Source organism: Micromesistius poutassou (assembly GCF_964030765.1).
Source record: "Micromesistius poutassou genome assembly, chromosome: 2".
Classification (NCBI taxonomy): domain Eukaryota; kingdom Metazoa; phylum Chordata; class Actinopteri; order Gadiformes; family Gadidae; genus Micromesistius; species Micromesistius poutassou.
In genome coordinates, this window is record NC_140272.1 from 9808492 (window position 1) to 9827853 (window position 19362).

A 19362-nucleotide genomic window follows, 5' to 3' on the forward strand; every position below is an offset into this window, starting at 1 on the left:
CCATGGATGACACACACCTCTATCATCTTAGTTTATGTCTACTGTCTATAGCAATTAGCCAAAAAAAGGGAAGTTTCGAAGTTTCCTAAAAAATGCTTTCACTGGGTCCGCACTGCAGAGAAGTTCCCTGAAATATTGACTCTCACAGACAAAGTGGCCAAAAGGTGCTGGATGGGACTGCAGCCCCAGAGAGCCTCTTACTGTAGTGCTGAACGAGAGCTCAGGCCTACACTGTGAGGTCATCTCTTACTGTAGTGCTGAATGAGAGCTCAGGCTCACTGTGAGGTCATCTCTTACTGTAGTGCTGAACGAGAGCTCAGGCCTACACTGTGAGGTCATCTCTTACTGTAGTGCTGAATGAGAGCTCAGGCTCACTGTGAGGTCATCTCTTACTGTAGTGCTGAAAGAGCTCAGGCCTACACTGTGAGGTCATCTCTTACTGTAGTGCTGAATGAGAGCTCAGGCTCACTGTTAGCCTGAGGTCTTCACAAGGGACTCTAGAATTAGAAGCTGCTGTATTTCTTTTGCAGTATTTCATTTGCTTTGCAGCAAGGCACTTTCCACCGAATATCATGAATAACATTGCACGACCAGAGGTTTTACTGACCCAATTCACCAGTCAAAAACAACATGGACCCCATCATACAGAACTCTGTTTGTTCTCCTCTCTGGCTCTCTGTTCCGAGCCTCTCTCTCTGTCCCCTGACTCTGAACCTTTTGAACTTGCCAAGAACAAACGTAATGACGTTTTCTTATTTGAGTTAAATTTAGACTGAATTCTGCCATCTGTGTTGGTAGCAGGCGCTGTATCAGTCTCACAGCGGACCACAAAGTACAAACCTTTTACTTCTCAGCTGAACGCCCTCACAGTCACTGTTTCTGTAGAGTCAGCTCTGGTGGTGTGTGTACTGTGTGTGTGTGTGTGTGTGTGTGTGTGTGTGTGTGTGTGTGTGTGTGTGTGTGCGTGTACACTCTGTGTGTGTTTGTGTTTTGTTTGTGTGCGTGTGTGTGTGTGGGAGGGCTCCACTGATACTCAGTGCAGCAAACTTGCTCTGAGCTCTTGCCTAAAAGAAAAGGGGATGTGATGCAGCAGCAGAGTGTGTCTGTGTGTGTGTGTCCTCTGAGGTGGACTTTTTATTACTGAATCGTCTTTGTGTGACTGATCCAAACTGGCTTCCACATTCTTTATTCTAATCCTTCTCCCTGATCTTTAAGCCCTTTTCTGGATGATGTCACCTGACAGCACATTCCACCATCCTTTCTTTCTAATATCGGGATCCTGTGGGACTCTCACATGTTCCTCGACTAGCTATAAGGACTGCAGTTCCACCAATTAAAGGGAGGATTCCAATTAAGGGAAGGGTTCCAATTAAAGGGAGGATTCCAATTAAGGGGAGGATTCTAATTAAGGGGAAACTTCTCCCCTGATGGGTAAAGCCCCAGCAGCATCAATGCTACTGTAGAAACCACAAGCACACTAGCATCAGACCCCAGAGACATTCTCTTCACTGTGCTGATGATGGATTCTGATCCAAGAGCAGCACCGAGAGACAGACCTCTCATCCATCTCATCGCCTCCTCCAGAGAGGAGGCGATTCCCTGCTGAGAGCAGCAGCAGGGAATCTAGCACCCTAATGAGTGTAATGTATATACCGGTACTGCTTCTGTACTATCTTTTTTTTTAAAAGATGGTTGTGTGTGTGTGTGTGTGTGTTTGCTAATGGCATTGGATATGAGCCTAAAGATCTGTGGCCAGGTAGGAAACATGGTCTCGTCGAGTTTAATGAGACCTGCAGTGGGGCAGTGTGTTGGGGGTCGTCCTGCAGGCATACACACGCACACACACACACACACACACACGCATGCACATGCACTCACGCACACACACAGGGAGCCCTCCCCATCATATGCAAAGGCAAATAATTAGGAAATGCATCCCCCCTTTAGGGGCTTACCTGTTCAATCAAACACAAACGCTACACATATACTGCAGATATTGCACACATGCTAACACACAGACAGGAATATGCACCATTCCAGTTCTGTGTTCTCAGTTCCATACATGAATAGGAATGCAGGCTTTGATGAAAAAGAAGAAGGAGGAATAAAAAGAGAATGAGAGAGTGAGATGGGGAGGCTGTGAGTCTCATTAGCCTACATTCAGAGCATGTGGAGCATGTAGCCACACTGGAGAACTCCTCCCTGCTCCCGTCTCTCTCTGCTCCTCTCTGACCGCTGCAGGCCACGACCTCCAGGCCCGCGCTGGGCCAAGCTAGCTCCGGTCTGAAGCCTGAACCAGAGCCACGCTGTAGGAGAGTAGAGGAGAGAGGAGAGAGGAGAGGGGAGAGGGGAGAGGGGGCAGCTTCCCGCACAGGAGCTAATACTTTTAACTGACATCCCGGATAGCTAACATTATTAAGGTGTAACTTGAACATGCACTAATACAGCACCCTCATACATTATTGACAGTGTGTATTGATTGCAATACATCTGGAGTAAGATTAATGACACCAACGCATGTAGTACACCAACGCATGCAGTTCAGTGCAAGCAGTTGTGTTGTTCTGGTGTTCAGTATTAGCCTGGCTATTGCCAGACCAAGCTCAATCATAGATTGCACATTGGTCTGGGGAGGCTGCTGTCATTTTCTTCAGCACAAGAGGCGTAATCAACGGGCCTAGTACAAATGACTCTGTACGCAATTGGGTGCTTGCTGTCGCTTCCCTGTTGTCGTTGTGTTAAACCAGCCAATAGCACGCCAGGGGGGAAAGCCAGCTTGGTGATGACTCCTCCAGACCTCTGCAGGGCAAACTCAAATCACTGGCAGAATGGGCGGGGCTACCTAGTCTAGTTCAGTATGGTACAGCCCTCTCTGTGGTCAGATGGTACAGCCCTCTCTGTGGTCAGATGGTACAGCCCTCTCTGTGTTCAGATGGTACAGTCCTCTCTGTGGTCAGATGCTACAGCCCTCTCTGTGGTCAGATGCTACAGCCCTCTCTGTGGTCAGATGGTACAGCCCTCTCTGTGGTCAGATGGTACAGCCCTCTTTGTGATGACATTGATTTGCTGAGGCAGTTGTTGAACCAGGCCAATCATGCTTAACGTTGTTCTCAGGACCCTCTCTCCCAATCACGGATCACCAGGGAAGCCCATCTCCATTCATCTTACCCTGCCACAACCCTCCCCCCTCTCTCCCCTTTGCTTCCTCCTGAGCCTTTCATTTCTCCTCCCTCTTCACTCACTTGTCTCCTCTTCCTCACACTCCCTCATAGTTAAACACACACACACACTCACATGTATAATTTCTCAATGACGAGTTATTAAAATGTTATGAATAATAATATTAATGCAGACATATGCACACACAAGCAGGCAGGCGCACACACAAACTAATCTTATTTAGTGAGTCCAGTCAGACGAGACATCTTCCAGCCATACACAGATGTAAATATACCATAATCAATCAAAGAACCCAACGTTATTAAATGAAATCCCTTTCACCTCTGTCAAAATCAGCCTCAAACTAACCAGCAGGAAACACAGAGACAGCAAGCCTTAGGGGTGTGTGTGTGTGTGTGTCTGTGGGGGGGGGGTGTGTGTGTGTGTGTGTGTGTGTGTGTGTGTGTGTGTGTGTGTGTGTGTGTGTGTGTGTGTGTGTGTGTGTGTGTGTGTGTGTGTGTGTGTATCGGCAAGTTCAGGATGAACTCGCCAACAGTAAACAAAGGCAAAGGATACTGTTGATGCTGTTTTAATGCAACGCCTAAAAGGAAGACACATAGACACGCATTCAGTGATAGATTGCTTAGTCGCTCACCGAAATCTCTCAGGGCGAGAAACCAATGAGTCAGCACAGTGAGAGGCAGGACAGGTTCAAGACACAAATTGCATTCCACGCACTCCTCCCCTCCCCTCATCTCATCTCCTCCCCTTCCCTCCTCTCCTCCCTCCCTTCACCTCCCCTCCTCTCCTCCCCTCCTCATCCCCTCCCCTCCTCTCCTCCCCTCCTCCTCCCCTCCTCTTCGTCCTCTCCTCTCCTCCCCTCCTCTCCCCTCCTCCTCCCCTCCCCCTCTCCCCTCCTCAACCCCTCCTCTCTTCCCCTCCTCTACTCTCCTCCATACCCCTCCCCTCCTCTCCTCCCCTCCTCCTCTCCCCTCCTCTCCTTTCCTCCTCCCCTCCTCCTCTCCTCTCCTTCCCTCCCCTCCTCCTCGTCCTCTCCTCTCCTCCCCTCCTCTTCCCTCCCCTCCTCCTCGTCATCCTCTCCTCTCCTCCTCTCCTCTCCTCCCCTCCTCCTTAAATGGGGTAAATTCCCTTTGAAATAATAATTCTGTTACATTTGGCAGATATGTAAAGAGTGGACATTCTCTATTGGCTGCACCCCTTGCTCTAGAGAGTGTGACTTTGACAGCCGCTCGCACTTTCTCCTATGAAAGCCTGCTGTTTGTCCATTTGTTGAACCCCTAAAATCGGGTTTTACTCCATGTTTAAACCTGCTTCTATGTCACTTTCCTACTCTCTTATTAACTTGCTACAAAAGACCCTAAACCAGAAAGCTTCAAGAACATAACATGCCCTTATGGGAAATTATATATCTTTATACCACGGCTCTTCTCAATGCTGTGGAACGCTCCGTTCACTTGCATGGGCCTTCCCGACTTCCGGTGGTGAATTATTTTTCAATAATTGTAAACTGTTGCTAAACATATAATGACCACTGTCAAGGAAAGTGTTTTTTTTGCCTCTGATTCACATCTTTCGTATCACTCCGCAAGTAGTCTGGTAACTTATCAACCCCAGCGTATTTGGTTGCTAAGCAACGTCAATGTTTTTGGCGACTATATCTCTGCCGATCAATACTACGAATGCTGGTAACAAATAAATAGTAAAAAGACACACCGTGTGAAGTAATTTTTTCGTTTTGGCAAGTAGCCGTGTAATAAGCAGGATAATGTATAGAACGTCGCCTGTCATTGAAAATAAGCCCCTTCAGGGCGAAGCAAGACACCTCTGCTTCGCGTCAGTGTCCTGTTCGCCCCGTCTGGGCTTATTTTCCCGATAATGACCGGCATTCTATACATTATCTCTTAGATAACTGTCAACCTATAATCAACCACTAGACGCTGCTCGTGAGAGAAGGAACACAGTGCAGGTGTCCCCATGGTCCTCATTATCTCTAACGTACCTCCAGTGGCGGAGCTACCATTAAGGCGGAGTAGGCGAATGCCTTAGGCCCCCAACCAGTAGGGGGGCCCCCAACCAACCTCAAATTTTTTTTTTTTTTTAAGTACACAAACAGAGACGAAGCAAGACGAGTCTAAACGCGAAAAAATAAAATAAAGGGTTAGGAAAAGGGTTAGGAAATAAAGTTACCCAAGCGGCTCAAATAAAAGAAAAAAGCGAAAAAGACGTTGATAAGTATTTGGCAACGCTGCCAAAGATGACACACTTTTTTACAGCTATTGTTGGGGATACAGACAGGAACAACAACGTCCAAAGCGTTGAACATGCCGCTACAGCAGCAGCAGCTAGCTGTGAAGTGGCGCTAGGTGAAGACATCAATAAGTAGGACTCTGTGTCAGAAGCGTGTGATGTGGAGAACAATCTATCTTTTTTTTTCTCTCTCTCTCTCTCTCTCTCTTTTTCTTTTATATATATATAGGTTTGTTTGAAATGTTCAATCTCAAGTGAAATGCCAATTGCAACCTCACACATACAAAGTCAATTATTCCTCTTGGCAATATTTGCTAAGTATATGGCTGTTTGTGATGTTTTGCTAAGTAGGCCTATATGACTGTTTGTGGGGGTTTACCCTAACTACTTGTCTTGCTGTTATACTGATATTGATTTGATCTTAAAAAAAAAAGAATAAACAGTGCTGGCATTTTGGCAAAGACAGGTGTTATCTGAAACCTTATTCTCTGTTGGGTTCCATCGTGACTATTAGTTTGTGTACTGCTACACTTTGTGTGTTCTCTGTTTTCCATCTTCATTTTGGAGTAAAGAAGTGTATGCAGGGCAGTGCCGGCGCTCCACACACGCAGAACACGCACTGCGCGTAGGGCACCAAGTGCCTGGGGGGGCACCAAGTGCCTGGGGGGGCACCAAGTACCTGGGGAGGGGGCCCAAAATTAAGGTTGATAATTATTACATCACAATTTTCAAAATATATAAATTAATTACGAACAGGTCCACCGTTGTTATTCCGCATCGGAGGCGTAGCACCCTTTATCAGCACAGTCCCCCCCGCCAACAACCAGCGGACGTACAACCCCCCCAGGGTTTAAAGGGGAAGTTTTCTTTCTTATCTCCAACCTTTACTTCCGCCTAGATTAGCTTTATCTGCCTATCCACCATTCAGTCTGTACATTTTTTTTCTCCGTTCTCTTTTAAAGATCAGATGAGGTGGGCCCCATACATATCTTCGCCTTAGGCCCCCAATTTGCTAAGTCCACCACTGCGTACCTCCACCCGGTCCACAGCCTGGTGTCATCATCATCTCTAACGTACCTCCACCCGGTCCACAGCCTGGTGTCATCATCATCTCTAACGTACCTCCACCCGGTCCACAGCCTGGTGTCATCATCATCTCTAACGTACCTCCACCCGGTCCACAGCCTGGTGTCATCATCATCTCTAACGTATCTTCACCCGGTCCACAGCCCTGTGTCTGGTCCTCATCTCTAACGTATCTTCACTCGGTCCACAGCCCTGTGTCTGGTGCTGGGCTGCATCATCTTCCCGGATGGCTGGGATGCGGAGGTGATCCGGGACATGTGCGGCGACGACTCTGGGAAGTACGCCCTGGGGAACTGCTCGGTGCGCTGGTCCTACATCCTGGCCATCATCGGCATCCTGGACGGCCTCATCCTCTCCTTCCTGGCCTTTGTGTTGGGGAACCGGCAGGACAGGCTCCTCCTGGAGGAACTCAGGCAGGCCAGCAGAGGTGATGGGACTGTCTGTCTGTCTGTCTAGCGCCTTATCTCTGCATCTATGTATCTTGCTGTCTTTCTGTCTACTTCACTCTGTATCTAGGTATGTATCTTGCTGTCTGTCTGTCTGTGTCTGTCGATTTAGGTATATTTCTAGCTGTCTGACTGTCTCCTCCCCTCCTCCTCTCCTTCCCTCCCCTCCTCCACCCGCTCCTCTCCTCCCCTCTTCCCCTCCCCTGGCTCCTCCTCTCCTTCTGTCTGTCTGTCTGTCTATTTAGGTATATGTATATCTGTCTCTCTACCTCTGTATCTATGTATCTTTCTGTCTGTCTGTCTGTCTATATGTCTCTATCTCTGTATCTATGTTTGTATTTTTCTGTCTGTCTGTCTGTCTCTCCATCTCTGTATCTATGTATGTATTTCTGTCTGTCTGTCTCTCTGACTGTCTGTCTATGTCTCTATCTCTGTATCTATGTATGTATGTATCTGTCTGTCTGTCTCTCTTTCTCTGTATCTATGTATGTATTTCTGTCTGTCTGTCTCTCTATCTCTGTATCTATGTATGTATTTCTGTCTATACATTTGCAATGATTTAATGGAAAAAATAGTCTGATGACTGAGGCCAATCTCATTTTGTCTCCACAGATTTTGCATTGTCAAGGGTGAGTTTTCATTATTGTCGGTTTCTGTGTTGCTTGGTCTCCTAGATAAGCTTGTTGTGTGTGTGTGTGTGTGTGTATGTTGTAATCAAGTCCGTGAATGTCTTATTGCTAACATAAGTTATGCTAACATACTCTTCATAATCATAATTATCGCTATTCTTCTATTCCTCACAACACTATTCCTCATGCATTCTTGCCATCACTTTTTATTATTTCTATGTATGTCCATTATGAATGCTGTAATCAATTCAAGCGCTCAATTACCTGTCTCCTCCAATACATGTAGTTTATGTCATTTAAGCCCCTTTTAACATTAGCCAAGTTATGACTGACCCTGACCCCATCAGAACCCGTTTCTTACCTGTCCATCTCAGCCATGCTGAAATGAGACAGGGCACTGACATCTCAAAGGGCTTCTCTCTTTTAAATTAACTTCCAGTTCAACGGTGTGTGGACGGTTCAGGTATATTTTAGAGGGTTTTGTCTGTTTGGTGGGGGGGACAAGGAAAAATGTCAAATTAACCTCAGGAAGTAACCTTTAGAATAACATAAGCCCTAGGAAGGAGCCCTCGGAGACACCATGCTAGGAGCTTGGTCTGGATAGAGGACATCCAACACCATGCTTAGATATTAAATATTATATGTGGTCAATCTAGAGTGATAAATATACTAGTGTGCTTATGAAGACTGATATGTACTAGTGTGGTGATGAAGAGTGATACATATACTGTTGTGGTGAAGAGTGATACATAAACTAGTGTGGGGATGAAAATGATACATATACTAGTATGTGGATGAAGAGTGATACATATACTGTTGTGATTAAGAGGGATAAATATTCTAGTCCGGTGATGAGGAGTGATACATATAATGTGGCGATGAAGAGTGTTTTTTCATTAATACACAGGATCAGATGTTATAATCCCTTGTGCCAAAATAAACTAGTGTTTGGATTAAGAGTGATACAGAAAACTTGCTTGGTGATGAAGAGTGATACATAAACTAGTGTGGGAATGAAGAGTGATACATATATGGTTGTGATAAAGAGTGATGCATATACTGTCGTGATGTGGAGTGATAAATATGCAAGTGTGGGGATGAAGACGGATACATATTAGTGTGCTGATGAAGAGTGATACATATACTAGTGGGATTATTAAGAGTGATATATAAACTAGTGTGGTGATGAAGAGTGGTACATATAAGCTGCTTTGGACGTGCATCAGTCTATTCTCCCGCTATTCTACTGACGGGCCGTATATGTGAATGACATATCCTGACGTTGGACCTCCTGAAAAAAGACTACCCCTGTGGTAGTATTTTAGCCAGCGGAAATGCTAATTATCTTATATGTGAATGAGCATTAGGATGTCGGCATTTCACACCAGTTGAGTGTCATTGAGTGGCACCCACGTCCTAATCGATAATCAGCCTATTGCCTTTTGTTTGCTGAATGGTTTAAAACATATTTTAATGTGGCACTGCTTTTCAGTCATTCATGATGAACGCTAAATGACTGCGTTTACATGGACATTAATACTCCGATATTAATCGGAATAAGGTCTTAATCAGAATTTGACGCTGCCATGTAAACACCATTCTCCGATTGCCTTAATTAGATTAAGGTAATATTCGGAATAATCATAATCTGAATAAGGTATGTGGAGTATTACAATCATATTCTGATTATTGAGGCTCATTCTAGACATGTATACACCTTAATCGCATTATAACGTCCTTTCAGAATATTCTCAGCATTTTGCGACAAGCCGACAACGGAGTCACATTATGGCAACAAACTGACTTACAATGCGTGTTGTTTACTCGTGACACACACGAGTCTCACATTTCACATGTTGTACGCAAGCAGATAACGTTTAAGTTTGATATTTTCAAAGTTGTTCGCAAGCATAATAATCAGTAAGAAAACTAAAATTATAGTATAGGGTAGAGCGTTGCTATGGAAATGTAACCCTTATTTTTGGTCTGGTAGCGTCCTCCGGTCACTTCAGGATTGTGGGTTACCAAAAAAAAGTCAATGCAGTTGTTCTCAGCGTTTGTATCTTGTTTTAATTATAACCAACACAGCAACAGTACACCTGCATGTGCTCGGTCACTCTTCAATTGGTCCCCCCACTTAACTGTCCCCTTTAAACAAAAGGTGGGTAGGAACCAATATATTCCCAACGTAACTATCCATTTAAATGTTACCCGAAAATGTATATATTAAATAATAATAAAATAATGAATCCTACCAGTGTAATTGAACTGAAATCGAAAATAATGCAAACAATGAATTATAAGGTCACAGAAACAATATTACAGCTACTTCGAGATGATTGCGAGAAACTTAAAGAACACTGCTTAATCAGTCTATGCTGGGCTACATGTAAACGGGGAATATGAACAGAGTATTCCTTTAATAACTCATGTAAACACCTTAATCACAATATTACCATAATCAGAATAAGGTCCATAGTCGGGTTAAGGTTGTCCATGTAAACGCAGTGAATGATAGGTCTTATCCTAACCGTCAAGTACAACATCATACAATAAATTACAATACAGTTCACAGCTGCACTCGTATATATAAAATGTTTTTTTATTATTATGTTACACCTTTCCTGCTGTCGGCTCCCAGACCGTAGTCGAGGAGCACAGGGAAGTCGTTCCCTCCAGGTCTGATGTTCTCTCGTGGTAACGGCAGTGGGTCTGCTTATAGGTTTGAATATGGTCGGAATGAAGCAGCCACCGATTCTTGACAGGCTGTGTACTTTATTCTTCTTTATTCTTCTTCACTAACTTTACAGTACCCGTTTGCAGACACAACCAAACTTTATACGTTTATTACTTCACTAAACTGACATGCACTACCGCTCGCTCTCCTTGCTCGTCTACTCACTCACTCACTCACACACACACACACACACACACACACACACACACACACACACACACACACACACACACACACACACACACACACACACACACACACACACACACACACACACACACTGCCATTCCCACACACACGCTACTCTCGTAACAATTATTATTGACAACAGTTAGCTGAACATTATAGGGTCCCGTCCTTCCACTCCCTGTTTTCTCAGTTAAACACAGAAATCAACTACACTTGTCCCAGTGTTTGTTAGAATGGAAATTAAGCCAAAAAAGACGCTCTCTTCGCGACCCCTTTCTTGTTCGTCGTTTCTTCTATTTGTCTCTAACTCATGCTCCAATTTTTCATCGATCGATGCGGATGTTGTGGATGCAACAGAATATATACATTGCTGCAGCAACATTTAAGATGATCGCGATGAGTTCTGCCCGATCTGCCTCTACACTGTCTGCGGTCAAACCAAATCATGATTCTCAGTCACTGAGTCAGTCAGACTCGGCTCCTCCCTCGTTCTCGTTCTAACGAATCGTGAATGCACGTTCTCAGCCAAGTCGGTCAGACTCAGCTCCTCACTCGTTCTCATTCTCAAACGAATCACGATCGTGCAATGGTGCAAACGTTCATCAATCAACACAACATTAACTAAGTTCCTTTTAGCTGAGGAGTGCTTCATGTTCGGAATCGGGATGTTGTTGCCCAGCTGACTCTCGTGACTTCTCAGTCCTCGAGTCTTCACCACTAAACACAGTCAGTGAACGAACGGCGACTCGCGAGTCTGCGCGACTCAGTGACTAGTGGGTGGAGCTGGGAGTTGAGTCTCGGAGAACGAACGAGACGAACAACGACGAAAGAGAGTGGCGAATCAGGTCAGTTTGTTCGTTTTAAAGAGTCGTTCGTTCGAACTGATTCGTTCGCGAACGAGCCACCACTAACCGATGTCCGCATATCGGGCATCAAGTGTGAATAAGTGTGAATGACCCTCACGGTCGAACCTCCTGATCCACAAATGCGGAGAAAAGATGGAGGTTATATGTGAAAACAGCTATAATGTGGGAATAAAGAGTGATACATATACTGTGCTGTAGAGGAGCAATACATATACTGTGGTGACGAAGAGTGATACGTCCACTAGTCTGGTGATGAAGAGTGATACATATACTGTGGTGATGAAGAGTGATACATGTACTAGTGTGGTGATGAACGCCAGAATAAAATAAATATGGACAGAATCATATGAAAATGGGCATACATGTAATCACTGTATCAAATAGCTGAACATACTTCATTCAGTTGTATTGTAACAGTTTGACAACAACGGTCCTAGTGACCAGGATCAGTTCAGCTACACTGACCCCACTGGGGCTCAAGAAGCAGGGAACCCGTTTCTTACATCACTGACATCTCAAAGGGTTTCTCTCTTTTAAATGAACTCCTGGTTCAACGGTGCATGGACGGGTCAGGTATATTTTAGAGGGTTTGGGGGGGGGGGGGGGGGGGGGGAGCAGAGGTGGAAGCATGTTCAATGAACATTCTGCAGTGCTGCACTTTTATAAAGAAAGGTCCACCCAGAATGGAGAGAGGCCATCGTTCTGAAGAATTGGTTCCACTGAGGACTCTGCACAAAGCAGGCCCCTGGGCTTCTCCTGTGAATGCTTGTGTGTGTGTGTGTGTGTGTGTGTGTGTGTGTGTGTGTGTGTGTGTGTGTGTGTGTGTTTGCGTGTGTGTGTGTGTGTGTGTGTGTGTGTGTTTGCATGCGTTAATGCGTGCGTGTGTGTAGGCATGCATATACTCTTTTTGGTTGCAGCAGTGTGTATGTGTGTGCTTGTGTGTTTGTGCTTTTGCTTTTATGTGCTGGAGCGTGTGTGTGTGTATGTGTGTGTGTGTGTGTGTGTGTGTATGTGTGTGTGCGTGTGCTTGCATGTGTGCCCGGTGTAAGAGTGAAAGACGAACATCTAGCCCATTCCCTAGCTGATGGGGTAAAAGATAAGGAAAGAATACAAATCAAATAATACAAACTAATGTGTGTTGTTGCCCAACTGAATTGACTTTGTTGCATTTGAAGTAGCACCATAAACAAACATGTATCAAATGTCTTGCACAAACAGAGCAAGGCTACGTGAAGAGAAAGCTGTGTCTGTTTTTCTGGATGAGATGACTGCAAGAGTCTGATAGAAACAAGGCAGGGTGACCCTGTGTTGGTTGCCGTACAAATACAGCTCTCTGAAATGTTGGTTAGTCAAACGTTGCATTTTTTTGTTTACACCAAAGATTCTAGACTAGAGAGTTTGCGCCAATCAATGAAACCTTATGCAGAATCAGAGAAGGTCTGCTCTCTTTGCTGTGCAAAGCATGTTTCAGAAATCAGCACATTAAGATAAATGTAGTTGTCACACAGACACAAGCTGTTTTTTATATTTGTAATATAGAATTATTTCAGGGGGGGAAATGCCATGAAAAAATGTACACACAGTGTGTTCAGGATTAGGACTGAAATAGCGGTGTGTGTGTCGGTCTAGGCGTAATCAATTGTGTTTTAATATTTTTAGCATTCTTCATATTATTGTATTCTATTCTTTTTGTAGGCTACTCTGCTGTTGGCCATGATGGGGAGATATTTTTTTCCTGCCACAAAATATAGTTTCAACAACATTCCTGCGTCTCCCCCTCCTACAGAGCCCATTTCAGCACCGTGTCAGTGGACAGTTACAAGCCTACGAACGTCGTTAGAGGAGTGAACGCGTGTTCATGTTACGCAGAGTTTCGGGAAACACTCGGAAATTTTAATGAAGGTTCAAAAGATCCTTCGTGAGAATGATCATACGAGCGTGGATCCATCGTTATCGGGAAACGGTGCCCTGGGCACCAAATATTGTGTTGACACTTGTTTTTATGTTTTTGTCTGCTAGATTAAGTTCGGTCCCAACGTCTGTCCTCAACAGTAAACTTCAGACAGAGAGGTTTAGAGTTCACAGGAAACGAGGACCAACCCTTGACTGCTTCCTCCCCTTGAGCCTTCTCTCAGCTCGCTCTGAGAATGGACCGTTCTTCTCCTCCCTGTGATGAGCAGGAATTGTCCATGCCTCGCATCACCTGTGGATGTTTGGTCACCAAATATGAGAGTGAATGAAGACCAGGGAGACAAACCGTAGAGTCATGTACCCGGGCATGGGGGGTTCGCTCTATGACTGTGAATGAAGGGAGACCAGCCGTAGAATCAAAAAAAATGTTTAAGTATGCTTATCTTTGCGTGAATTTCGGGATGACTCGTCTGCCAATGACTTCAAGTTGGTTGTGTTTTAACCGGTGATTGTTGTGCCAAACTGTTTACAAAGGGACACTTGCTTGTGACCCAGCAAGTGCCTGCTAGTTGACCTGCCGGGCGGGACGATCAGTACTTCCCCACATAAAGAGCTTAGTTCTGATTGGATCGCTTCCCAAATCGTCCCGCTTACATTTTCGTCTCATTTTTATTCGTTAACCAAGTGTCAAAAGATTTCGTCGTAGTTTTTGTCATCCTAAATTTTTTATGGTATGATTATGATTATGGTATTTTTATTTAGTTATCGTCTCGTTTTCGTCAGACTGTAGACCCCCCCACCCCCCCCCCACCCCCAATGTTTTCTCAATGGATCCCCACAAATCACACAAGTGGCCAATTTTGTTTAAAAAACAGCAAATTTCGCCGAAAGGTGACTAGTTTGCATGCCTGCTGTGAATGAAGGGAGACCAGCCATAGAGTCATGTACCCAGGCATGGGGGGTTCGCTCTATGACTGTGAACGAAGACCAGGGTACGGCTATAGTCATGTACCCGGGCATGGGGGGGCTCTCTATGACTGTGAATGATGACCAGGGAGACCAGCCGTAGATTCATGTACCCGGGCATGGGGGTAGGAACGCAACCTGGCTCCACACTTTGGGAATAGATTTCCCAGCCAGAGGACCGGGAGCTCAACCCGCTCAACCCTTCAGGCCTAATCCCCTTTGATTAAACTGCCTTATGTGGACGATGAGTCATCAGGAAGTCTTATAACTGTTATTATCCTGCCATTTACACACACACACACTCACACTCTTACTCTCACACTCTCACACACACACACACACACACACACACACCTCCAACCTGAGGCCTGCTAGACTCCTCTCCCCCATGGATGGCAGGATGTTTACAATGGCCGTGCAACAATTCAGCTTGATTATGATCCCAGTGAAACAATTCTGGACCTCAGGAAATCATCATGATCAGCTTTGGCTACTCTGACGCATCTGTTAGTTATGTAAAATGATGTTTAAGAAAATTATATTCCATTCAATACACAAATGAGATGAAAGCAAATACATACGTAAGAAGTAAAACATTTCATTGTTCAAATTGAATGAGGACAGTAGCAACATGAACACAGGCTGTTCTGTTAATAGTGAATCTGTCCTTGTCCTCATGGAGTTCATGATGATGTTTTAGTGTTTCAAGGTTGGATTGTTGTTATTTATGATCCCATTCCGTGTTGTTGACACACGATGACTCCTATGTCAGGTTGCTTCACTCCTATGTCAGGGCCCCTGGTCAGGTGGCTTCACTCCTATGTCAGGGCCCCTGGTCAGGTGGCTTCACTCCTATGTCAGGGCCCCTGGTCATGTGGCTTCACTACTATGTCAGGGCCCCTGGTCAGGTGACTACACTCCTATGTCAGGGCCCCTGGTCAGGTGGCTTCACTCCTATGTCAGGGCCCCTGGTCAGGTGGCTTCACTCCTATGTCAGGGCCCCTGGTCATGTGGCTTCACTACTATGTCAGGGCCCCTGGTCAGGTGACTACACTCCTATGTCAGGGCCCCTGGTCAGGTGGCTTCACTCCTATGTCAGGTAAGATAGCTTCATCCAAACTGCTAGATAAGCAGTTTGGATGAAGGGGTGACACGGCTCATGCATGTCTGATGGGTTCATGGGGCCATCGTTACATTTGCATTGTCCTTGTTTTTGTGTTGTACTGATGCTGTGACACGCTGCTAGCACTAGAATCACTAGCGCTAGTAATTCTAGTGCTAGCAGTGCATCACAGCGCTAGTAATTCTAGTGCTAGCAGTGCGTCTGAACCTGAATCACTAGCGCTGTGATGCTCTGCTAGCATAAGAGTTATTAGTGCTTTGATGCGCTGCTAGCACTAGAATTACTAGCACTGTGATGCACTCCTAGCACTAGAGTCACTAGCGCTGTGACTTACTGCTAACACTAGAGTCACTAGCGCTGTGACCCTCTGCTAACACTAAAGTCACTAGCGCTGTGACCCTCTGCTAACACTAGAGTCACTAGCACTGTGACCCGCTGCTAGAATTAGTCACTTACAGTTTGACCTCACGAGAGGTCCTTACCCAGCCCCCCTCGCTTTTAATCAACAAACACGCATGGCATGAATTTCAATACCCCACTCCTATCTGGTCACCTCCCCACCAACACTCATTAAATTAAATTGTAACCCTTAATCACAGCTACAGTCTCAAAGGGTTGAGTAACAGTAGCCTACTTCAATCCATTTCACACATTTTTATAAATTCCTCCTCTCCCCTGTGACGGTCTTTTCTCTGAGGTGTAATCTCCTCCCTCCTCCAGATCGAGGTCCGGGACTCCAAGGACCCACGCTACGCCCTTCAGAGGTTCCGTTGAGGTTGGCCTGGCCGGCTGCTCCTCCTTGATACGGTCCTTCATGGCTTCTTCTCCTCTTCACCTTCTCCTCTTCTTCAGCATTTCTCAAAGGCCACCATCTTCCAGACTCGAGCCCCTAATGCCCAGAGGCCCCAACGCCCCGACGCCACTAGGCCCCGATGCCCCAAGGCCCTGCCGCCAAGAGGCCACTAGGCCCCGATGCCCCACCGCCACGAGGCCCCAAGGCCACTAGGCCCCGATGCCCCGATGCCCAGAGGCCACGCTGCCACGAGGCCACACCGCCACAAGGCCACACCACCACGAGGCCCCGAAGCTCCAAGGCCAGATGTCCAGAGGGCCTGACGCCACAAGGCCACAACACCCAACGCCCATAGGGGCCAGAAGTTTGGGGCCGGGTCTACAGACAACGCTCTCAGAAGCTGCTGCTAGTGCAGAGACACTTTTCCTTTTTTAAGTGCAACACAAATCCAAGGATGGAAAGGTTCTAATAACACACATTTGATGGTCTTTTAGCAAAAGATGCAACAGTGGTGGAGTTGATAAGGTGTATTTGATAGTATCCATCTTTTTATTCAAAGTTAATAAGGAAAGGTTGGAAATCTCAGCATCTTATTTTTCTCCTTTGTCTTAAGCAGTCGCTATTGGGCACTACATGACAGCCAGCAAGACCACTGCTTCTGGGCTTGCGCTTCTAAATATAAAGTATTTTAATTGAGATAAGATACAGATAACAATCATCGCTTAGTGCTCCTTTAAGAAAATAAAAATATATTATTATGCACAGACATAAAAGCATAGGTGCTACTTACAACAAATTAAGTGATTGAAGTTTTAGCAGGCCACTTTAAACGTTGTTCTTTCGGTGGGTCTGAGATACACTGATACAGTATGTAATGATCAGAATGAAAAAGAACGTCAAATCAAACAAAGGAATAATCCCGCCCTTCTACCTGCTGAGGTCTGCTTTTTTCCACAACTGTGAGAGACTTATGTGTTAAATAAACTCACCCATTTTGAGGAATACCTCCTTGTCTACTTTCACCTTTTGCATTTTCCTCTTCCTAAAGTGTGCTTCCTTAGCAGGTCCTGCTCCGACCCTGCAGCTCTCGTTAGTATTCCTGGTAGCCAGCAGCATGCTGCCTCTCAGGCCTGCAGCAATACTAGATCCAAACGGCCACTACTGGGAGGCCAGCTGGAGTGTTTGAATCAAGCAGTAAAGCCAGAATAAGTTTCTGTGCAGACGTCACACACACACACGCTGACATACACACACACACACACACACACACACACACACTGATGCATGCATACATGCTTACACACAAACACGCACAGGACTGATGGCAAAGCCACATGACCAGTACAGATCACACATTCACACACACAAGCTGCTTCATCACGTTTTTCAGTTTCCAGGAAATGCTGTTATCTGTTTCATGTTGTTTTCTACATGTGTCCCCCACCTGGTCCTGGGTAGAAGGACATTAAAGACCTCACCCCCACCTGGGTCCTGGGTGTGGAGACTGTTGAAGACCACTCCCCAATCTGGGTCCTGGGTTTTCAAACCTAGGACCCTGTGTGCGTGTGTGTGTGTGTGTGTGCGTGCATGTGTGTGCATGGTTGTGTGTGTGCCCGATAGTTAGGGTCCCATACAATCAAGTATTAGGGCTCCTTCAAATATTTGGAGAAAGGTTTTCATACTCTCTGCAGACAGTGGTGTGTATGGTATTCATGCTTCAACTTTCTGCCTGGGATTTCAAGTCCCTGGCAGGTGGCATCGTATCCAACACAGACGGGAACCATGGAAAACCAAAGGCCAGTCAGTACGTTTACATGCACAGCTTAATTCGATTAAAGTCATAGCTCGATTATGCTCCTCAATTGGACAACTGCAATTGTCCACGTATACATGGCGGTGAGTAAATCGATTCATTGGCCAAAGCGTGTCATGCCCCGGTACGATAGGTGGCGCTGTGCCCATTTCAACTAGTGGTAATAGAGCCACCGGTTGACCTCTTTACGTCACCAGCAACAACAAACTCATTCGAGAAAGCGTTGTTTCAGCTGACAGCTGTCAGTTCATTTCGGGAATATATAATTTCTCTGACGCTCCATTGTTCCGACCTCTCGGTCGTATGCCGACTCCTCCGGCTGCTCTGCCGGCGGAACAGTCCGCATACGACCGAGAGGTCGGAACAATTAATGGAGCGTCGGAGAAATGATATGGACCCGAAGTGAACTGACAGCTGTCTGCTGAAACATCGCTTTCTCCTCCATGTCGCGTTTCAATCTGGACTTCAGAGAGTCAAAGCCAAAGTTAATTTCCCCCAATTCCTTTTCCCCATGGGCGAGATAAACCCAACTAGGAGTCTTTACTTGTTGTGGAAGTACAACAGAGTCGGAGAACCTGACGCAGTCTGTAAGATTCATAATATCAGAGAATATCTCCGTCAGTTCGGCCGCGGCGCAATGAATGAATAAAGATCGTAGTTATTTTACAACCTCGTTGATGAGCAACACTTAGAAAAACATGACTTTTAATTCAGACTTGGGTTAAATCGAAGCGTAGTGTGTACTGAATGCACGTTGATGATGATACACTCCTTATAGGGGGTAACTACATTGGCACGACACCGGCTTCCTCCATCTTATGCGCCAGCTTTTTAAATAAATCGCCGACCCAAAGTTAGTTGACAGCTGTCTGCTAAAAACATCTTTCTCCCACTGGAGCAGCCCCCCTGCGCCCGTCCGTATACGGCATTCCCTGCCGCGGCGCAATGAATGAATAAAGATCGTAAACACGTCGGGAGAAAACATAAACATAAAAAAAACATAAACAACATTTATTTTGACAGATGTGCCCGAAGTTACTACTTTACAACCTCGTTGATGACCCACATTTAGAAAAACATGTACTTTTAATTCAGCCTTGGGTGAAATGGAAGCGTAGTGTCCGTGTGCTTCCACCTTTAATGAATGCATGCCATGCGCGCTCCCACGGCCGGGACACAATTCTTATAGTGGGTAACTACATTCACCGGCTTCCTCCATCTTCTGCGCTACCTTTTTTAAATAAATCGTAGTTTCTCGTTATCCCTTATCCAACGGCGGCGACAACAACAACAAGACTATCGTCTCCTACTTCCGGCTCACGGCCCCGGGAAAAGATCTCGAGCATGCGCAGAACGCAAATCAACGCATAAGCCAA